The 20,537-nt window shown below is 44.0% G+C and overlaps 1 protein-coding gene across 6 annotated transcripts in view; it reads left to right on the top strand.

Annotated features, from left to right (window-relative positions):
• Positions 1-20,537, top strand: part of C4H4orf19 (chromosome 4 C4orf19 homolog) — a 64,474-nt gene that overhangs the window by 9,493 nt on the left and 34,444 nt on the right. For 2 of the 6 annotated variants that reach the window (XR_006281131.1, XM_043513974.1), the window contains exon 2: positions 19,402-19,500. The exons of 3 other annotated variants lie outside the window; for them this stretch is intronic. The gene's annotated coding sequence lies outside the window, so the exon portion shown is untranslated. Of the gene's footprint in view, positions 1-3,050; positions 3,062-7,970; positions 7,978-19,401; positions 19,501-20,537 lie in introns of those variants that run through there. One more of the 6 variants, XM_043513975.1, reaches the window with a different exon arrangement.

Raw genomic sequence — 20,537 nt, 5'->3', positions numbered from 1 at the left:
TCCGAGGGATTGGAGCAAATGCAGTTGTATCGTAGAGTTTGGCTGTAGACAATGGATCGTGTGGTGTGGTCTGGATGAAAGCTGGAGGCCTGTAGGTAGGCAAAGCGATCAGTTGGTTTCCGGTATAGGGTGGTGTTTATGTGACCATCACTTATTAGCACCGTAGTGCCCAGGACGTGGATCTCTTGTGTGGACTGGTCCAGGCTGAGGTTGATGGTGGGATGGAAATTGTTGAAATCATGGTGGAATTCCTCAAGGTCTTCTTTTCCATTGGTCCAGATGATGAAGATGTTATCAATGTAGCGCATGTAGAGTAGGGACATTAGGGGACGAGAGTTGAGGAAGAAGACAACAACGCTGGGAGTGGATGGGTCATTACACAAAGTAAAACTATTTCCCCATGTTTATTCCCCCCCACCACTGTTCCTCACAGGTTCTTGTCAACTGCTGGAAATGGCCCACCTTGATTATCACTTTAAAAGGTTTCTCCCTCCCTCCCTCCCCCCGCTCTCCTGCTGATCACTTTACCTGATCACTCTCCTTACAGTGTGTATGGTAACACCCATTGTTTCATGTTCTCTGTGTATAGAAATCTCCCCAATGTATTTTCCACTGAATGCATCCGATGAAGTGAGCTGTAGCTCACAAAAGCTTATGCTCAAATAAATGTGTTAGTCTGTAAGGTGCCACAAGTACTCCTTTTCTTTTTGTCACATACATGTACAATTTCCATTCTTAAATTCTTGTTTAATTGAAAACGTTTGGAAACATTTTCCGTTTGCTAGATCATTCATCAAAAAGTTAAATAGCAGGTGCAATGCCAACAGTTTAGCAATGTGCTTAAATAAAAATGCCGTAGCCCTTATACATTACTTCTATATAGAGCACACACTGCTTACTGATTCTCTAAAGCACAGAATCATCTAGCAAAACACAATTGTTTCACAAAATGCCTTTGAGTCTTATCCTGCTCCCATTAAAGAGAATGACAAAACTCCCACTGACTTCAACAGCAGCTATTGAATGCTCAGCACCTTTGAAAACCAGGCCACTTATTTCAGGTCTTTGAGGATTTAGAACCTATTATTGATTATTAAATTATAATTAACAAATAAAAAGGAAAAAATTTAGGCTTCCATTTTTTTCAGTCTTAGCCTAAATTAACGTTCTCTGCTTTTGCTGTCCACACATATACATACCTAGGTGTTGCATTTACATCTGCATAGTAGTGAAGGATCACTTTCCTCTAACTTGAAATGTATTGTGCAAAATGAAACCCAGCCCCAGCTAATTAGATTACTGTTAACTGAACCTTATTTATTGATGTAAAAGTTACAAAATAAATAACCTCCATTCAGTCAGAAACCAGTTAGTTCATTAGTGTATGGTATAATTTCCTGAATAAGATGATTTCTAAGCACAGGACAAAGTGTACAGTAGAAGTGTACATTTCAATGACAACAGCTTGCTGTAAGAGTCACTGTCTTGTGTTGCACTAACTTATGTACTTTGGAGCAGTCAAATCTACATAGTTCTAGGCTAAGTAGGGGTGATGCTGCTTTGGAGTTTGGAAAACTAAATAAATTTGTTAGTCTCTAAGGTGCCACAACTACTCTTAAACCTTCATGTATATGCAGCCCACCTCTCAAATCAGTTTCAACAGAAGTTCTGAGATGGAGCATGAACAGTGCAATGGTCTCTAAGAAAGCCAAGTTCCAAACCAAGTAGGACTTTGTAGTTCTATATTAATACTTAGAATTGTAACCAGAAACAAAGTGGAACCCTTCAGGGCTGGTTGAAAATTTTGCATCAAAATTGGGTTTTCAATTAAACAAAAGCAAATGTTGACTTTCCTAGAAAATATTAAATTTTTCATCAAAAACCTGAAAGCTTTTGGCTGAAAAACAAAAACAAACAAAAAAACAGTTTTCAGGTTTTTAGCTTTTCAACACAAAGTTGAAATTTTCCTCAGAAAATTTTCAACCACCTCTAGAAGTCTATGGGAGTAAAGGTGTAATACACTGTAAGAGCCTGATCCAAATACCACTGAAGTCAGCAGAAAGACTCTCTCAGATTTCAGTAGGCTTCAGATCAGGCCCCATCCAAAATTCTGCTAAGTAAGTGGTCAGCCGTATTCTGCATTCGTTTTGTGTAGTCTTCACATGTAGCCCCAAGTAGAGCCGAATGTAGTAATCCTGCCTGGAGAATACTCATACACTAGTATGGTAAAGTCCAGATCAACCAGGCACATAGAGGGTTGGAGGAAAAGTCTCTTGTCTACTCATGCTATCTGGAAATTGTGGCAGGAATCTATCAAAACCTGTAGATTGTGAATCTTGTTAATAAAAAGTGGACATATACCCTCAATGAGGGGAGTAAGCAAACTTCCCGTTGAAGTCAATGAATAGTGCAAGGACTGCAGGATAAAGTCTTTTAATAGGTAATACTACTTTGGCAATTTATTGAATTAAATCATACCAGAATAAAACTCTGCTTTACATCTTCTTAGTGTATGCACAATGTGCCTCAGATGGCACGTGACCAGGATTCATCACCAAATTTGGTCCACTGGTTGGATCATGGTTTGGGGATTTACACTGGCATCATTAAATCAATTAAGTTAGACTGATGCAAATTTATCTAATGGAGATAGGGCCTAAGCATTTAATAATATTTAGCACTTTTCATCAGTGATCTCAATGCGCTTTACAAGGGAGGTATCATTATCCCCATTTTACAGATGGGGAAACCAAGGTACAGAGAGATGGCGTGACTTACCCAAGTTTATCCAGCAGACCAGTAGCACAGCCAGGACTAGAACTCAGGCCTTCTGAATCCCAGTCCAGTGCTCTATCCACTAGGCCACACCGTCTCAATACACAGAGTTTTCAATTCCAGCTCAATTTCTTATCATGAAAAAATACATCGATATTGCCAATAAACTGTCCTTGCTCCTAAGCAGGGGGGATCTGCCATGCCAAAGAGCCATGTGAAGCACATTTTTACAGCCAAGATATAAACCTCTGAAAGGAGGGTTTCTACTAGAAACGCCAACACAATAGTTACTAGTGTATATAATCATGAGCTACTTCACTATAAAAACAGTCCCACGTGTCATACTTAACTGTGAAATTCTGGTTGATAACTTTGGTGAATAGAGCCTATTCTCTGGAAAAGAAATGGATTCATTGGTTGGCTCAATTCCAAACATTAAAGTCTCTTCAACGAACAAATGTTCTTCTATAGCTTGTAAGCATTGTTCCAGTTTGACACTAAAAAGCCTGGAAATATAATTAAGATAAGAAATCAAGCACATTACAGTTCAATAGCACAATGGAAATGCAACTGTATTTCACTGCCATCTCACAATTACAATACTTGAGCCACATGTGGATGGCTTTCAATACTATCATCAACTATGATCATACTATGGATTTGCCATGTGCTTGAGAAATAATTACTCTAATTGTAGCATAAAGATTTTTTATTCTTATTCTTTAAAGTCACTGTGACCAATCATTCTCTTAACCATCTTCTCACCCCACCATGTCTTTCAGGGAAATTGCTTTAAAAAAAAAAAAAATTGGGAAAGTTCACAGACTCTGTAAAATTATGCAGATTAAATTACCCTATACTTTACACAGTCACTCAAATGCTGTTTAAAAAAAAACAGACTGGGCAAAATACAGTACTGGAGTAGAGGTAAAATAATGGCACATGAAGGCATCTTCACGTAAGCATACACTGTATACTATAGCACAACAGGATACACACAATCTCAGATTCTACATTGTTTTATTCCTCACCTATATTAGTGAGTTTGTTTTTTTTTAAAAAAGACAAAATATAAGGAAATGGAGTTGGGTTTTTTGAGTGCCTACCTAATATGTCCAAACGCCAAGTCTTTTCCTGCAGGATCTTACTGTTGGCTAGCTGCCGCTCCCCTACCTGGCCACATAAAACACTTGCACAAAATTACTAGAAAGGCAAAAACAACAGCAGCAAGAAAAGATCTACAAGTATTACGTCAATTAAGAATGTTCTGTGTTTTCATTCTGATTATTTGATCCTTCTGAAATGCCCTCAGAGGTGAACATATGCCCTCAGGCCTGTTAGAACATATGTAATTCCCCATACAGGTTGCAAAATACCCTCAGCATTAAGGATTTCCTCCAACTTCCACTGAAGTCCTCTTATTGATTAAATAGGCATAGGATCAAACTCTAATGTCCTAGAACTCCAATGAGATGAACATTAGATTTAGTATGCATTGTGGGCAATCAACCCCCTGCAGGATCTGCCTCTAAGTACTTAGGAAAACTGCCACACTACTCAAACAATAAACTGTACTCCTCCTCTCCATCCATTTCAAGCCTAATATTTCAGTCGAGGAAGGGATCTTCCGGAGGAATCCAAACAGGAAATAATAACCCCAACTCTAACACTGTTTATGCCTAAATCCCAACACAAGCTGTAACAAGTTTTGTGTTACTTAATCAGATTTCTTCTTTGTAATCCTACAAAATACCTGCAAGGATAAGAAAATGCAATAAATATTTATGTTAAAATAGGCAAAGAGTCCTGTGGCACCTTATAGACTAACAGACGTATTGGAGCATAAGCTTTCGTGGGTGAATATCCACTTCGTCAGATGCATGCATTATACCTGCCTCTGGAATTTTCCACTACATACATCTGACAAAGTGGATATTCACTCACTAAAGCTTATGCTCCAATACTTCTGTTAGTCTGTAAGGTGCCACGGGACTCTTTGCCGCTTTTACAGATCCAGACTAACACGGCTACCCCTCTGATATGTTAAAATAGACACTTTCCATTCTGATTTCTAGTGTCCATAAAGAGGATGGATGGCCAGGTGTGTGGGGAGAGGCTGGGCTTGGGTTCTACTAAGGTAGGCTGAGTCTGATTGTTGTTTAAAGTCAGAGGGCAGCTCATCTTCACCAAACATCTTCCCATTGTGTGTAGAGGCCCTTTTTGTTTACTTCTTCCAGCCCATTGCCTCTATTCATTTTTTCCCAGGCACACTGCCCAGAGAATATACCCTCTGCACAGCCTTTTGTCAAACATTCTAGCCACCGTGAGTGTGGGAGAAGGGCAGTTGCCAACTTATGGTGCTTTCTCCTTAAAGCCTGCCAAGCATGGTTCTTTTCTGGCTTGAGCAGCAAGTTTGCAACGCATATTTTGGGGGTCATGTCATATCTCCTTTGCAGGAAGCACAAAGGCCAGCAGTAGCAAACCAGGGATATAACTTCACCCTCATGCAGACTCCAGGCATTTATAAATATGTTCCAGGAACTTTTCATTCTGTTTACATTCCAGCTTTAAGATGTGATTGTTGTTTATAATCCACTCAAAAGTTTTTCCAGGCTGGCAGCCATGTTGATGTCATCTCTGTTATCTACCCCTTTGAATTAACAAACCAACAGAAACTCATTTTTCCCTTAGATCCTATTTACTCTTCGAAGAGCTAGGAATTTTTCCCCCCCCCAAAATCCTGTTAAGTCTCTTAAAGGCCATCTGAGGATTTTGGAGTCCGTAGATCGTTAATTCTGTAAATCTCAGGACACTTAGCTCCACTCACAGTATCATTCAAACCTGACATGGAACAAATTTGACGTGCTAAATTTGCAACAAACAAATTGGGTTTCACATGGCCAGCACCAGAGATGAGCACCTGAAGCCCAAACAGGCTTATCTGGGTATCTGTGATTTGCAGCACTCCTAATGGTGGCAATAAATAGGTATTTGTTACTGAACTTCTCTTAAGCAGGTTTACTGCAGATAATCCAGCAGTGGCATGCTCTCCCTGCTACAGGGCTGGTATTGTTATGTACTGTTCCATGAAAGAGCCTAGATTTGTATGTTCTACCCTCAGCATGAAATTAGTTAATCACAGACTGAGAATTCTTTGTTTAGTAAAAACAGATCTTTCTGGCCAATTCAATTCCTCTTTGTTTTACTCTCACAGCATGCAATATTACTCCTCTCATTCAGCCCAATGTGCAGAATAGTATTTGGACAATTTGGACAATTTAACAAGTCACCTCTGCAGTTAACCTAAAACTCTAACCTAACTCACCAAGAGTCCATTTTTTATTTCAGTTCAAACAATCCATTCAGGTGAGATTGTGAACTGTTGCCCTCCATAACTTCTGCTGTGTTGGTGTTGGGTCTTTTTGCTATATCCTCATCAATGGGGCATGCTCAGGGGGCAGGGGAAACCAAAAACTCCCACATGGTTTAAAAGGAAACAGTGGTACACAAATCCCCTCCCACCTGGCACAGGGAGCAGTTTCCAGAGAGGCTTCCCTAAGGTTGACAAAAAGGTGTTGGGAATGAGCTTGTTGCAAAGCTGCCATCCCTCACTCCCTTGCCAACTTTCTGCAAATACAGATTTTTTTGCTACCCCTACACTCATGGAAGGAGAGGGCAAACATACCTGTGAGCATGCTATCATCTAGCTTTGCAGAAACCAGAACGCATCTGGGGCACAGCACCATAAAGTCTATTCAAGAAAGCTTCATTGAAACCATCGATTTTCTTCCAGTAAGCAGTGGAAGAATTGCTATTCCAAGAAAAAGTAACATGTACAACCCAGTAAAGGGCCAGCATTTCCATCAAAGAGGCTTTGTCAAAGGCCAGTGGACAAAAGTCTGTGCTAGACCTCTCTCTGTCCTGTGTATGGGTTCCTTTTGCTCAGAGTAAGGATTAAATATCTCTTAATGGAAATAAAGACTGTAATTGATTCGAACGAAGCTTTAATATATTGCCTTTTTTGAGGCATTCCCGTGAAGTGCCCAAGGCTGATGCTGGGGGCTTTTTGTAATTCACAGTATTTATTTATCAGGGTACACTCTGTCCTGGGGCTCAGTGCCCTTCCAGTCCCATCTCCCAAAAGAAAAGGAAGAAACTCACTTTATGGAGCTGGGATTTGGGATTTTTTCCCCTTGTATAGGACTAGATGTTCCCATTCAGCTGGGCTTGCCAAGGACACCACAATTATCTTTAGATTTACATTATTTCCTTACTTATTTTTATTTGTACTTTGTTAACATCTATAGGCCCCAGCTGAGCTCAGGGCCTCATTGTGCTGGGTGTAGGGTGACCATATTTCCCTATGCTGAATACGGGAAATCTAGTAAAATTATTCATATTCAAACGACTTCAATGGCAAATCAGTCAGAACTATGCAGTACAAATGTTCAAATTAACATCAAGTTGACTGTGTCTCCATTAAAAAGAAATACTGCATAGCTGGATTCTTTTTGTTTACCTTCTTATCTTTAAGGCTTTAGGGTTCACATGGGAGAGCTCTCTCTCTCTCTCACACACACACACACACACACACACACACACACACACACACACACACTCTCTCTCTCTCTCTCTCTCTCTCTCTCTCTCTCTCTCTCTCTCTCCAGTACACCTCTCTCACATGGGGCAGGGGGGTGACAGACCAACCCTCCCCACCCTGCCTGGCTGTGCCCCCGGGATGGACCCGCCTTTCCTGGTACCTGGTGCCATGACTTCCCAAGGCAACACATGGGGGGGGGGGGCATGCAGGGTCACATGCCCCCCCCCCAGATTTCTGTCAGGGTTCACACCAGAATGTGGCCAGCAGCAGCCTTTCGGCACTGTGCAGAAGGGAAGGGATGGGAGTTGCTTCCAGCCATGGGATGGGATGATCTGGCCGGTGTCTTTGTAGAACTCGTCTCTTCCCACTCCCACACTCCCTGTGACTGGAAGCAGCTTGTCCTTTTCTGCCCACAGTCTTGAAAGGCAGCTAACACCTCCAGGCTGCTGCTGGCCACCAACATAACCCAGCCGCCACCTGACCCCCGACTACAGTGTGGGCAGAAAGGGGTTAAGCCCTAAGGATGCATTGTGCACCAGGGCCCAGGGAATCTGACTGAAGGAGCCGGTGAAGAGGGTGCTAAGCCCCTGTGGAGCCTGCAGGTTCAGGGTGTGAACAGGCTGGAAATCACTCTCTCCCCACCCTCCCCCCCACCCCACAGCATAGCTGAGGGGCGGAGAGGCTTCCCCATACCAGCGCTGTGCAGGGCTTTGGCACATACGGAATTTGGTTCCTCTTGGTCAGTCCCCCGGGCTGGAGCATCTTGGGGTTTCCCGGGGCGGTGACCCAGCCAGAGGCAGTGGGGGAAGGAAGGAGCCTGCCAGCCAGGCTGTTGGTGAGCCGAGCACTCTAACCAGGGGCTGGTTCTCCGCACAGCGCTGGGAGCAGCATGCACCTTGCTGGGGGGGGCGGGGGGGAGATGTGGAGAAGCAGTGGGAGTTGGAGGCTGATGGGGCAAAGCAGGGAGAGGACAGTGAGAGGGGAAGCACATAAAGGGCTGATGGATGGGCAGCAGAGGCGACACAACCAGCTGCCGCCTGGCACCTGCCCACACTCATCAGCCGCTACAGCTTGCAGCACACAGCCAGTGCCGGCCGGAAACGGGACGGGGGGAGCAGGGTCTGCTGGCCAAGAGCCAGCAGCTGATGGACCAGCAGGGGGAGTGGCTGGCCCAGCATGCTGTAGCATTGCCCCAGCCTTGCACACCCACCCCCTTTGTCGGCCACTGGACCCTGCCACTCATCACAGGCGGCTGGCGAGCAGGGATCAGGTCAGCAGCAGGACCCGCCAGTACTGATGGGGAGGGGAGACAGAAAATATGGGACAATTTGCCCATTTTTAAGAAAAAGTCAGGACACCTGCAGGAGGGCTTAAATAGGGGATGTCTGGTCACCCTAGCTGGGTGCTGTAGAAGTGACACATAGTAAGAAACATTCTGTTCCCCAGAAAGCTTATAGTCTAAATAGACAAGACAGGCAAAGGTGGGCAGATCAGGAACTGAGGCAGAGAGTAATGAAGCAACTTGCATAAGATCACAAAGGAAGTCTGGGGCAGAGCCATGAATTGAACCCCAATCTTTTATGTCCCAGGCTAGTGCCTTACCCACAAGAACGAAGTTCCTTCTCACCCACCGTTCTGTCCAACCCACATAAATAACTGCCCTAGTATTGTCTGTCTCCCACTCTAATCCTCTAGCCTTCTATGCAGATTCCCTTTCCCTGACCTAATCTTCCAAGTTCTACACTTCTTTCAGGTCTATAAAACCTACTCCTCAAATCGTTCACTGTGAGCACAGGTGAATCACCTAAGGTGACGACAAATCAAAAAACAATGACCTTCCAAAAAGAAAAGGAGTACTTGTGGCACCTTAGAGACTAACAAATTTATTTGAGCATAAGCTTTCGTGAGCTACAGCTCACTTCATCGGATGACCTTCCAGAATAGCTTGCATTGACTATCCGTGCTTTGTGTTGATCTGCAAACAGAGCGATTCTTTTCCAGAAATGACTTTCACTCTCTTTTGCAGCAGTCTATAACAAAAGCTGGAGTTTAAGGTAATCTCAAAACAGGGTAGGAGTTACAAATTAAACAATGGTTGTGCTTTGCAAAAGTCCTCTGTTGTTTAGATGGCAATTAACGGTCAAAGAGCAAGTAGACTGGTGCATTAGGTTCAAAAATATAAAAAAAGAACTATATTGTCTCTGATGCTTTCTCTGGCCTCTCAAAACCTCTGACTCTCAGCTGGCTCCAGGTAGTCATTCAACTGTGTTCAAAGTCTGTAGTCGTCCAAGTAGCACAGTAATGGTACATGTGCCCAGGATGTCATGGAATGAGGTAATAGTTTCAACAGGTGCTGGGGACTGTGCTTCAAAGGCTCCACCCAGCTAATGGGGTCAGAACAGCCCTATTCACAGTGGACTGGTTTTCTTTTGGATATTTTTGTTTTCTGGAAATCCTCTGAAAATACAGTTTTATATAGGATGAAGTCAAACAAAGCAATATGGTAGTTACAGCACTTTTTAAGGGTATAATCATACAGCCACGGCTATCTGATATAAAGAAGGAATATATGGAAATTCAATAGTTAAGTCTGTCTCATAAGACGTCATTGTGGTGTTAGAAAGTTTTGTCACAGAGGAAAGATAGAAATATCAGTATAATAAACGTAGCCATGCATTTCTCAACCTCATGGCCAGCTCTGTCTCTCACAAGCTGTCAGGGCTGCTCATCCAGTGCAAGCTAGTGTCATTCCCCTTTCTAACTGTCAAAAATGTTTCCATCTCATCAGGCCCGTTCTTCCCTCGCCTGCTTCACTAGAGGACTGAGGGATGTTGAGTGAAACCTGACTAGCCATCCTGTTAGGTTCACTTGTAATATAGAACTGGTCAGAAAATTTTCAATGAAACTGTCAATGTTTGGTTTCAGAGTAGCAGCCATGTTAGTCAGTATCTGCAAAAAGAAAAGGAGTACTTGGGGCACCTTAGAGACTAACAAATTTATTTGAGCATAAGCTTTCATGAGCTACAGTTCACTTCATCGGATGCATCGGAAGTGAGCTGTAGGTCACGAAAGCTTATGCTCAAATAAATTTTAGTCTCTAAGGTGCCACAAGTACTCCTTTTCTTTTTGTCAATGTTTGTCAATTCATGAACATTGAAATGGTCCACAAGACTGGGTCTACTTTGATGAAATTCCCTCAAAAACCTACCATCTTTCCTGTCTGGATCCTTAGCAGGCCACTTGGTGGGCTGACAGGGAGCTGAATACTTAGAAGCCCAGATTTTTGGGCTTCCATCTCCTTAGCTCCCAGAACCGTCAGCAGGCTGCCTGGCAGGCTTCCTCTGAATCGGGGCTCCCTGGGCATCCAGGATGCCCTGTTCTGTGATAGCCCACAATGCAAATTGCCCTGGAGGCCGGGATCCCAGTAAAGCTGGCTGGAGAAGAATAATTCCACTTGGCTGAGAATTTTTAAAATGCTAGCTTTCATTCCACACTGAAACAAAACCAAATTCTGCAATCACAAAATCCTCCACAAAACAGAATCACCATTCTCCGCTCAGCACTATTAGAATACATTATTCCTTAAACATATCTAGCTTATGGGATTTGGTTTTGCTTGCATATTGTTGGAGAATTTCTACCCTGAGTCACTGTGAGCTAGTGTCAGGAAATCTAAAACACTAAGACCGCAATCCTACACTGGGATCAACCAGGACAGACCCCTATGCCTGCAGATTCCCAAGACTCCTCACAGGCACAGGTGCCCATACTAGCAGATCTCAGTGCAGGATCAGAGCCTAACATTGGACCCCTGCCTACCTCCATCATCTGGGAGAACCCAGTCATTTGGGGTGAAATTCATCTAAACCCACACAAGGCCCTGTAGATCACTTGAACACTGAATTAAAGCTGACCTGCAAAGGATAAACAAATGGTTCTTTTTTGGCTTCATGATTTATAAAGAAGGTCTATATATTTCTTCAAGGTTCCCCCCTCCATCACCCCCCCCCACGCTTGAGTTTTACTTTAGAAATTCAGCTCCTCTCTAGCCTGGAGAATTGCATGATAACTGGAGAACTAGTTAAAGGATGAAAAGGAGTACTTGTGGCACCTTAGAGACTAACAAATTTATTAGAGCATAAGCTTTCGTGAGCTACAGCTCACTTCATCGGATGCATTTGGTGGAAAAAACAGAGGAGAGATTTATATACACACACAGAGAACAAATCACAAGACTGAAGGCTCAGTAAATAAAAGGAAAGGGGATTTTTAATCAGACCATTTAAAACTCTATTTTAACACATATTGAACTTCAGTGACTCACGGCATGTCTTCACTAGCAACGTTAAAGCATGGCTGTGTAGTCGAGGGGCGTAGCTACCAGCGCTGGGAGCTGCACTGTCTATACTGGCACTTTACAGCGCTGAAACTTGCAGCACTCCGGGGTGTGTTTTTCCACACCTCTGAGCGAGAAAGTTGCAGCACTGTAAAGTGCCAGTATAGACAAGCCCTAACGTACATTTTAGAGAAGGGAAGCCTTTGTTAAATACTCAACAACCCAGACCCTTCAATTAAGGTGTTAGAGCTTATAATATACATGTTAGGAGACATCCAGGAGGTCCTCCTGCAAACCTAGGGAAGATCAGAATTTACATTCCTGGTATGGTCTATACTAGAGTCCTGGCCATGCACACAAATTGCACCCATTTAGCTTAACTAAGCTAAACCTGAAAAGGAAAAACAAATTGCCTTCTTTTGTTTCATGATTTGTAAAGAAGGCCTAAAACTAAGCTAAGCTACACAAATATGTCACTCTCAAACTGAGTGAAGACTCTCCCGAAATCGGAGCTGTACTGATTTAACTTCAATGATTTAACTACAGTGGTGCAACTTCTGCATGTAGACCAGTCCTTAGGTCCCAGTGGATGCCTGCACCTTTGCAGAGAGCCCCAGATAAATCAATGAAGCTTTGTGATGGTGCAGGGATCTGCCCGCGGAGAACACTTGCAGGATCAGGGCATTTATTTCTCTTTTCCCCAAGTAACAACAGGAGCTTTAGTGGCTCTACTGCTTTTGGGAAACTTGTCTCTGAAGCAGTAAATGGAAAGATCCATGCTTTCACACTCTCTCAGGCTTGGTCGACACCCACAGTTGCACCAGTTTAACTAAAGATGTGATGTTGCACTGATTTAGTTAAACCAGGGCAACTTTGTGCATGAATACTCTGCATTGGTTTAAAACTTTGCTTGCACTGGTTTACTTTAGACCATTTTTGAACAGTGTGACTTTTGTATGCTTAGACTCAAATGGATGCTTGAACTGCTTGTCTCATAGGATTAAAAAAATAAAATTGAAGACAAGATTGCAGGGAAAAGTCTTTTCCTGCCCCACTGAGAAATTTAAATCAATCTCATATTTCAACGGCTCATACACCTTGAACCATCACATTATAATCTTATCCAAATGTCTGTCTTCAGTGCATTTTCAGACAGTTTTTAGTTAAGTTACATGAGGAAAACAGATGTTGCCAAAACAATGGCCAGTAGTAATTTCAATTTCCAGATAAAATCTGCTCTAAACGCATAACCACTTGTGCTGAGTCTGGGATGATTTGCACGATTGAATTTACAGATGTTCAGCTAGACTTGTTTTGTTTAACATGCCACTAAGCAGTTAGCACAAAGGTAATGATGGAAATAGAGAAGGAATAGATGTGTGGTCTCTGTCTCTGCTCTCTTTAATAAGAGTCAATATATACAAATTAGTTAAACAGACACAGCAGCATTCACTTCCAGCTGCACCAGTGATTACTTTTTACAAAGTAAGGCTCTGTCCATGCAGGCAAAAGAAGTGCTTTTTCTGTTAGTTTAACTTGAATGAACACACGCACCTATGTAGGCACAGAGTTTAACACCTTTAAAATGGTTTTAGTCAGTCTGGTGGTAGCCTAGGCATCCCACTTTACATTTCAAGTGATCTTCAAGATGCTAAACTGTATCTACCCGGGTGTTGGGGGCGAGGGAGCAGAGGAAGGAAGGGTTCAGTCAAGTTGAACTAATTCAATTGACCTAACTTGGTTAGGAAAAAAAGCCTCCATTCTGCCCATGTAGATAGGGCCTGCGATACTACGATGGAGGTATTTTCATTGTCAAAAGTCTTCAGCCTTTTTACCATCCATTCTTAGCTCCCATTTTTATTATCGCACAGCAGACTGTAGATGCAGCATCCTCATAAGCTTTGATTTGGCGGGAAAATACCAGCATTCTAAGGCTATGTCTACACTATGAAATTAGGTTGAATTCATAGAAGTCGGTTTTGTAGAAAGCATTTTATTACAGATGATTGTGTGTGTCCCCACACAAATACTCGAAGTGCATTTAGTCAGCGAAGTGTGTCAACAGTACCGAGGCAACCGTCGACTTCCGGAGCGTTGCACTGTGGGTAGCTATCCCACAGTTCCTGCAGTCTCCGCCGCCCATTTGAATTCTGGGTAGAAATCCCAATGCCTGCTGGGGCAAAAACATTGTCGTGGGTACATATCATCAGGCCCCCCCTTTCCCTCCATGAAAGCAACGGCAGACAATTGTTTTGCGCCTTTTTTCCTGGGTTACCCATGCAGACGCCATACTACGGCAAGCATGGAACCCGCTCAGCTCACCGTATGTCTCCTGGGTGCTGGCAGACACGGTACTACATTGCTACACAGCAGCAGCTCATTGCCTTTTGGCAGCAGACAGTGCAATATGACTGGTAGCCATCGTCGCCGTACTCCAGGGTGCTCTTTTAGCCGACCTCGGTGAGGTAGGTCAGGGGCGCCTGGGCAAACTTGGGAGTGACTCAGCCAGGTCATTTCCCTTTTAAGTTTTATCTCATGGCAATTCAGTTCTGCTGGCAGTCCTACTGCACCGTCTTCTAAGGAGCAGCCAGGAGACGACGATGGCAGGCAGGCAGTCATAGTGCACCATCTTCTGCCGAACACTCAGGAGATGACGATGGCCAGCAGTCGTACTGCACTGCCTGCTGCCTGACAGATGTATAAAGTTAGATGAAGTGGATCAAAACAAGAAATATACCAGATTTGTTTTGTATTCATTTTCTCCTCCCTTCCTCCGTGAAATCAACGGCGTGCTAAACCCAGGGTTCTGAGTTCTAACCTTGAGGGGGCCATTCTGTTTCTCCTTGATGCAAAGCCACCCCCTTTGTTGATTTTAATTCCCTGTAAGTCAACCCTGTAACCCATGTTGTCAGTCACCCCTCCCTCCGTCAGAGCAAAGGCAGACAATTGTTTTGTGCCTTTTTTCAGCGCAGATGCCACAGCACTGGGAACATGGAACCCACTCAGATCACCACGGCAGTTATGAGCACTATAAACACTGCGCGCGTTATCCAGCAGGATATGCAGAACCATAACCTGCAAGAAAAGTGAAACCAGGCGAGGAGGTGACAACTGCAGCGTGGTGACGAGAGTGATGAGGACATGGACATAGACTTCTCACAAAGTACAGACCCCTGCAATGTGCACATCATGGTGTCAATTGGACAGGTTCGTGGCATGGAACACCGATTCTGGGCCTGGGAAACAAGCACAGACTGGTGGGACAGCACAGTGTTGCAGGTCTGGGATGATTCCCAGTGGCTGCGAAACTTTCGCACGCGTAAGGGCACTTTCATGGAACTTTGGGACTTGCTTTCCCCTGCCCTGAGGCACAAGAATACAAAGATGAGAGCAGCCCTCACAGTCGAGAAGCGAGTGGCAATAGCCCTGTGGAAGCTTGCAACGCCAGACAGCTACCGGTCAGTTGGGAATCAATTTGGAGTGGGCAAATCTACAGTGGGGGCTGCTGTGATCCAAGGAGCCAATGCAATCACTGGGCCGCTGCTATCAAGGTAGTGACTCTGGGAAATGTGCAGATCATAGTGGATGGCTTTGCTGCAATGGGATTCCCTAACTGTATTGGGGCAATAGACAGAACACATATCCCTATCTTGGGACTGGACCACGAAGGCAGCCAGTACATAAACCGAAAGCGTACTTTTAATGGTGCTGCAAGCACTGGTGGATAACAAGGGACATTTCACCAACATCAACGTGGGATGGCCGGGAAAGGTACATGATGCTCGCATCTTCAGGAATTCTGGTCTGTATGAACAGCTGCAGCAAGGGACATACTTTCCAGACCAGAAAATAACCGCTGGGGATGTTGAAATGCCTATAGTTATCCTTGGGGACCCCTTAATGCCATGGCTCATGAAGCCATGCACAGGCACCCTGGACAGTAGTCAGGAGCTATTCAACTATAAGCTGAGCAAATGCAGAATGGTGGTAGAATGTGCATTTGGGTGTTTAAAAGCACGCTGGCGCAGTTTACTGACTCGGTTAGACCTCATTGAAACCAACATTCCCATTGTTATTACTGCTTGCTGTGCACTCCACAATATCTGTGATAGTAAAGGGGAGACGTTTATGGCGGGGTGGGAGATTGAGGCAAATCGCCTGGTCGCTGGTTACACGCAGCCAGATACCAGGGCAATTAGAAGAGTACAGGAGAGCGCGGTGTGTATCAGAGAAGCTTTGAAAACCAGTTTCAGGAATGGCCAAGCTACAGTGTGAAAGTTCTGTTGGTTTCTCCTTGATGGAAACCCCCCCTCCCTGCCCCCAGGTTCATTCTATTTTCCTGTAAGCTAAGCACCCTCCCCTCCCCTCCCCACTTCGATCACCACTTGCAGAGGCAATAAAGTCATTGTTGCTTCACATTCATGCATTCTTTATTTATTCATCACACAAATAGGGGGATAACTGCCCAGGTAGCCCGGGAGGGGTGGTGGTGGAGGAGGGAAGGACAAGGCCACACAGCACTTATTGAATGCCAGCTTTCTGTTGCTTAGGCACTCCTCTGAGGTGGAGTGACTGGGTAGCCAGAGGCCCCCCCACCACGTTCTTGGGCGTCTGGGTGAGGAGGCTATGGAACTTGGGGAGGAGGGCGGTTGGTTACACAGGGGCTGTAGCGGCGGTCTGTGCTCCAGCTGCCTTTCCTGCAGCTCAACCATACGCTGGAGCATATCAGTTTGATCCTCCAGCAGCCTGAGCATTGACTCCTGCCTTCTTTCAGCAAGCTGATGATACCTACCATCTTCAGCCCGCCACCTCTCCTCGCGGTCATATTGTGTTTTCCTGCACTCTGAGATTGTCTGCCTCCATGTATTTTGCTGTGTTCTGTCAGTGTGGGAGGACAGCATGAGGTCAGAGAACATTTCATCACGAGTGCGTTTTTTTCACCTTCAAATCTTCGCTAGCCTCTGGGAAGGAGAAACACATGCAGCTGGTGGAGGGGAAAAAAAGGAAGAGTGGTAGTTAAAAAGACATTTTAGAGAACAATGTGTAGACTCTTTCACAGTGAACCTTGCTGTTAACATTACATAGCACATGTGCTTTCATTACAAGGTCGCATTTTGCCTCTTATTGAGGGTACGCCGGTTTGGTGTGAGAGATCCTTCACGCAGGGCCGGGCAGCAGAATTCGACTTGCAGGTAGCCATGGTAAGCCACAGTCTTCTAGCTTCTTTAACCTTCATAACATGTGGGAATGGCTTCAAACAGCAGCACCTTCATTTCCCATACAAAGTAGCTGTTGGGTTGGCCATTAAAAATGGGTTGAAGTTTCCGGGTTCACGTGCAGCAGAAACCCAACTAACACTCTCCCTCCCCCCCCCCCACACACACACCCAATTCTCTGGGATGCTGGCTTCACCCCTCCCTCCACTGCATGGCTCACAGTGGGGAAGATTTCTATGCAGCCACAGGCAAACAGCCCAGCAGGAACGGGCACCTCTGAATGTCTGCTTACTAAAACCACCCTATTTCAACCAGGAGACCAGGAATGATATCAGTCTCCTGAGGGTAACACAGAGAAATAAAGAACGGATGTTGTTTGAATGCCGGCAAACATCAGGACCATATGCTGCAATGCTTTGTTCTGCAATGATTCCCGACTACTGGCCTGGCGTGGTGAAGTGTCCTACCTTGGAGGATGGAATAAGGCTGCCCTCCCCAGAAACCTTTTGCAAAGGCTTTGGGAGTACACCCAGGAGAGCTTTATGGAGATGTCCCTGGAGGATTTCCGCTCCATCCCCAGACACATTAACAGACTTTTCCAGTAGCTGTACTGGCCGCGAATGCCAGGGCAAATTAATCATTAAACGTGCTTGCTTTTAAACCATGTATAATATTTACAAAAGGTACACTCACCAGAGGTCCCTTCTGCGCCTTCAGGGTCTGGGAGCCAACCTTGGGTGGGTTCGGGGGGTACTGGCTCCAGGTCCAGGGTGAGAAACAGATCCTGGCTGTTGGGGAAACCGGTTTCTCCGCTTCCTTGCTGTGAGCTATCTACAACCTCCTCCTCCTCGCCCCCAAAACCCGCTTCCATGTTGCCTTCCACTTCTTGGATGAAGTCAAATCACAGGGTTGGGGTAGTGGTGGCTGCACCCCCAAGAATGTCATGCAGCTCATCATAGAAGCGGCACGTCTAGGGCTCTGAACCAGAGCGGCTGTTTGCCTCTCTGATTTTTCGGTAGGCTTGCCCAAGCTCCTTAATTTTCACATGGCACTGCTGTGGGTCCCTGTTATAGCCTCTGTCCTTCATGCCACTAGAGATTTTTTCAAATATTTTGGCATTTCGTCTTTTTGAACGGAGTTATGCCTGCATGGATTTGTCTCCCCATACAGGGATCAGATCCCGTACCTCCCTGTTCAGTCCATGCTGGAGCTCTTTGGCGATTTTGGGACTGCATGGTTTCCTGTGATGATGAGCTCTGCATGGTGACCTGTGCAGGTGAGCTCGCCACGCTGGCCAAACAGGAAATGAGATTCAAAAGTTTGCGGGCCTTTTCCTGTCTATCTGGCCAGTGCATCTGAGTTGAGAGTGCTGTCCAGAGCAGTCATAACTGAGCACTCTGGGATAGCTCCCGGAGGCAAATACCATCGAATTGCATCCACAATACCCCAAATTCGACCCAGCAAAGATGATTTCAGCGCTAATCCCCTCGTCGAGGGTGGAGTAAAGAAATCGATTTTAAGAGCCCTTTAAGTCAAAAAAAAGGGCTTCATCGTGTGGATGGCTGCAGGATTAAATCAAGATAATGTTGCTAAATTCGACCTAAACTCAGTGTAGGCCAGGCCAGAGAGAAACGGTACCAGACAATAGAAGTGGCAGAGGAGAAGGGTCTTGAACTAAATACCAAGACTTCACACAGGGGCAGAACGAAGAAGGAGAAAGAGTAATGAGGGAAACAAAAAAAAATTTCTTTAGGTTCAAAATAAAATAGTTTTGATAACCACACATGTTCCGAAACCATGAGCTGGGGTATTAAAATTCAGTACACTTGTTCAAACAATGTAAATCCAATATTGCCTACAGTCCTATTTATCTGAAATACCAATGTATGATGCTCTGGCATCAAGGAGAAAGGATTAAACATTGTTTTGTTTCACTGAGTAAAGCAAACACTACTCCCTAGGGTGAGGAAGTCTATTTTCTTGTGAAGAGTACTGGTTGGCTTCATGTAACTTTATACAACAAAAGAGCCCTGCATGGTGCATAAATTCCTTAGGGACTAAATTCCAAACAAAGCAATAGCACAGCAGAGGTAGAGTAATAGTTGCACAGCCTGTACTGAGAAAGCAGAACAATTTGAACAATGGATGCTTTGCATTTGATCACAGATACAATTTTAAAAAATCAAACCAACCTAAAAAGGGGTGCAAAACAAACCAGGAAGGTGAAAATGGAAACAACTGATCACAATGATTAGAAGGTTCCTTCTGCTGCTGCACAAAACTGCACCCAGTGTTTATGCCAAAGCAGGCTTATCATATTTCATTTAGATTTTAACCATGTGACTTTGAGAGACTGTATTTTCAGGAACTAAATAAAAAAGGAAACACAATAGGTCTGTCTACGGCATAAGTACTTGGAACAGTCAATGATGGGACATGGAGTTTAGCCTAATCATTTGTATTAAAAATTCTAGGTTAATTTGTAATGTGAAAATTGCTTTCTGCCTGGACCTATGACGACTATGTGGCTTCCACTCAGTCCCATAAAAGTGCACTCAACCTGCATAGACATGGTAAGCATTACTTTACAGGGCATGTATCAAATCATACGTCGTATCTTATGGCATGTAAGAGCATAGCAGTACCTAAATACATTCAGAAGCACGCAGGGGTTTTCTGTCCTTCAGAACAATACAGAAGAGCAGGATATGGAAATATGCCTTTGTTTTATTGACCAGACAAATAGAGAAAGTTTCCTAAAACCACTAGGAGGAGGACATCACTAAGCAAGTGATAGATGGAGAAAGAGTACTTCATTTTAGGAGGCAGCCGTGGTTTGTGAAAATGAGACACATACACAGTTGAAATTGTAAGTTATCTTAGCGTGCTCCAAACATGATGGAAGTAATAATTTTAAATCATGTTTGACAAGTCCAAGAATAGAAAAAAAATGATTATTAAAGTTTAAATATAAATATAAACCATCCAGATTGGTTACCCTTCTGGATGATACTATGAAGAGAAAGAGTATCACTTGATCTGCAGGTTCATTTGAATGTCCATCAGTTTTTGCATGTTCTCTTTTGTTACACAAAGTCTCGAACACAACTATGTTTTCTAATGCTAGTCCTTCGAATATTAGGCAAATGACCTTATGAATGAACTCTTAAAAAATCCCTTTTGTTTAACAGAAACTGATCCCATATATTGTGGTTTAGGCAAAAGTTCAGAGTGGAACAACTTAATTACCTCACATCTAGTAATAAAGATGCTTGCCAAAAACTATGACTCATATAGTCTCTTCTCTTTGAGGTTTTTTCGTCTCCATTTCTAGTCAATGTATATAAATTCGCTCCTGGCAAGAAAAACTATTGTACCTGCTAATCTTTAACTCCAAAGTTTGTCAGCAAATGAAAACAATTCACAGTAACTAGAAAGGCACCTTACGGTTTAATTCATTAAAACAAAATGTAGCTTCTGTATTTGCTAGCTAAAATCTGCATTCTCTCAATGCAATGTAAGGAGGATACGGATTCCACTGTCAGGTGGAATTGTAATGCTCCGTAGTGTGTGTAAACTCTTAGGCCACAACCAACAAGCAAGGACATGA

Source organism: Dermochelys coriacea, chromosome 4 (genome assembly GCF_009764565.3).
Source record: "Dermochelys coriacea isolate rDerCor1 chromosome 4, rDerCor1.pri.v4, whole genome shotgun sequence".
NCBI classification, from domain to species: Eukaryota; Metazoa; Chordata; order Testudines; family Dermochelyidae; genus Dermochelys; species Dermochelys coriacea.
This window is presented reverse-complemented; position numbering and strand designations above follow the sequence as displayed.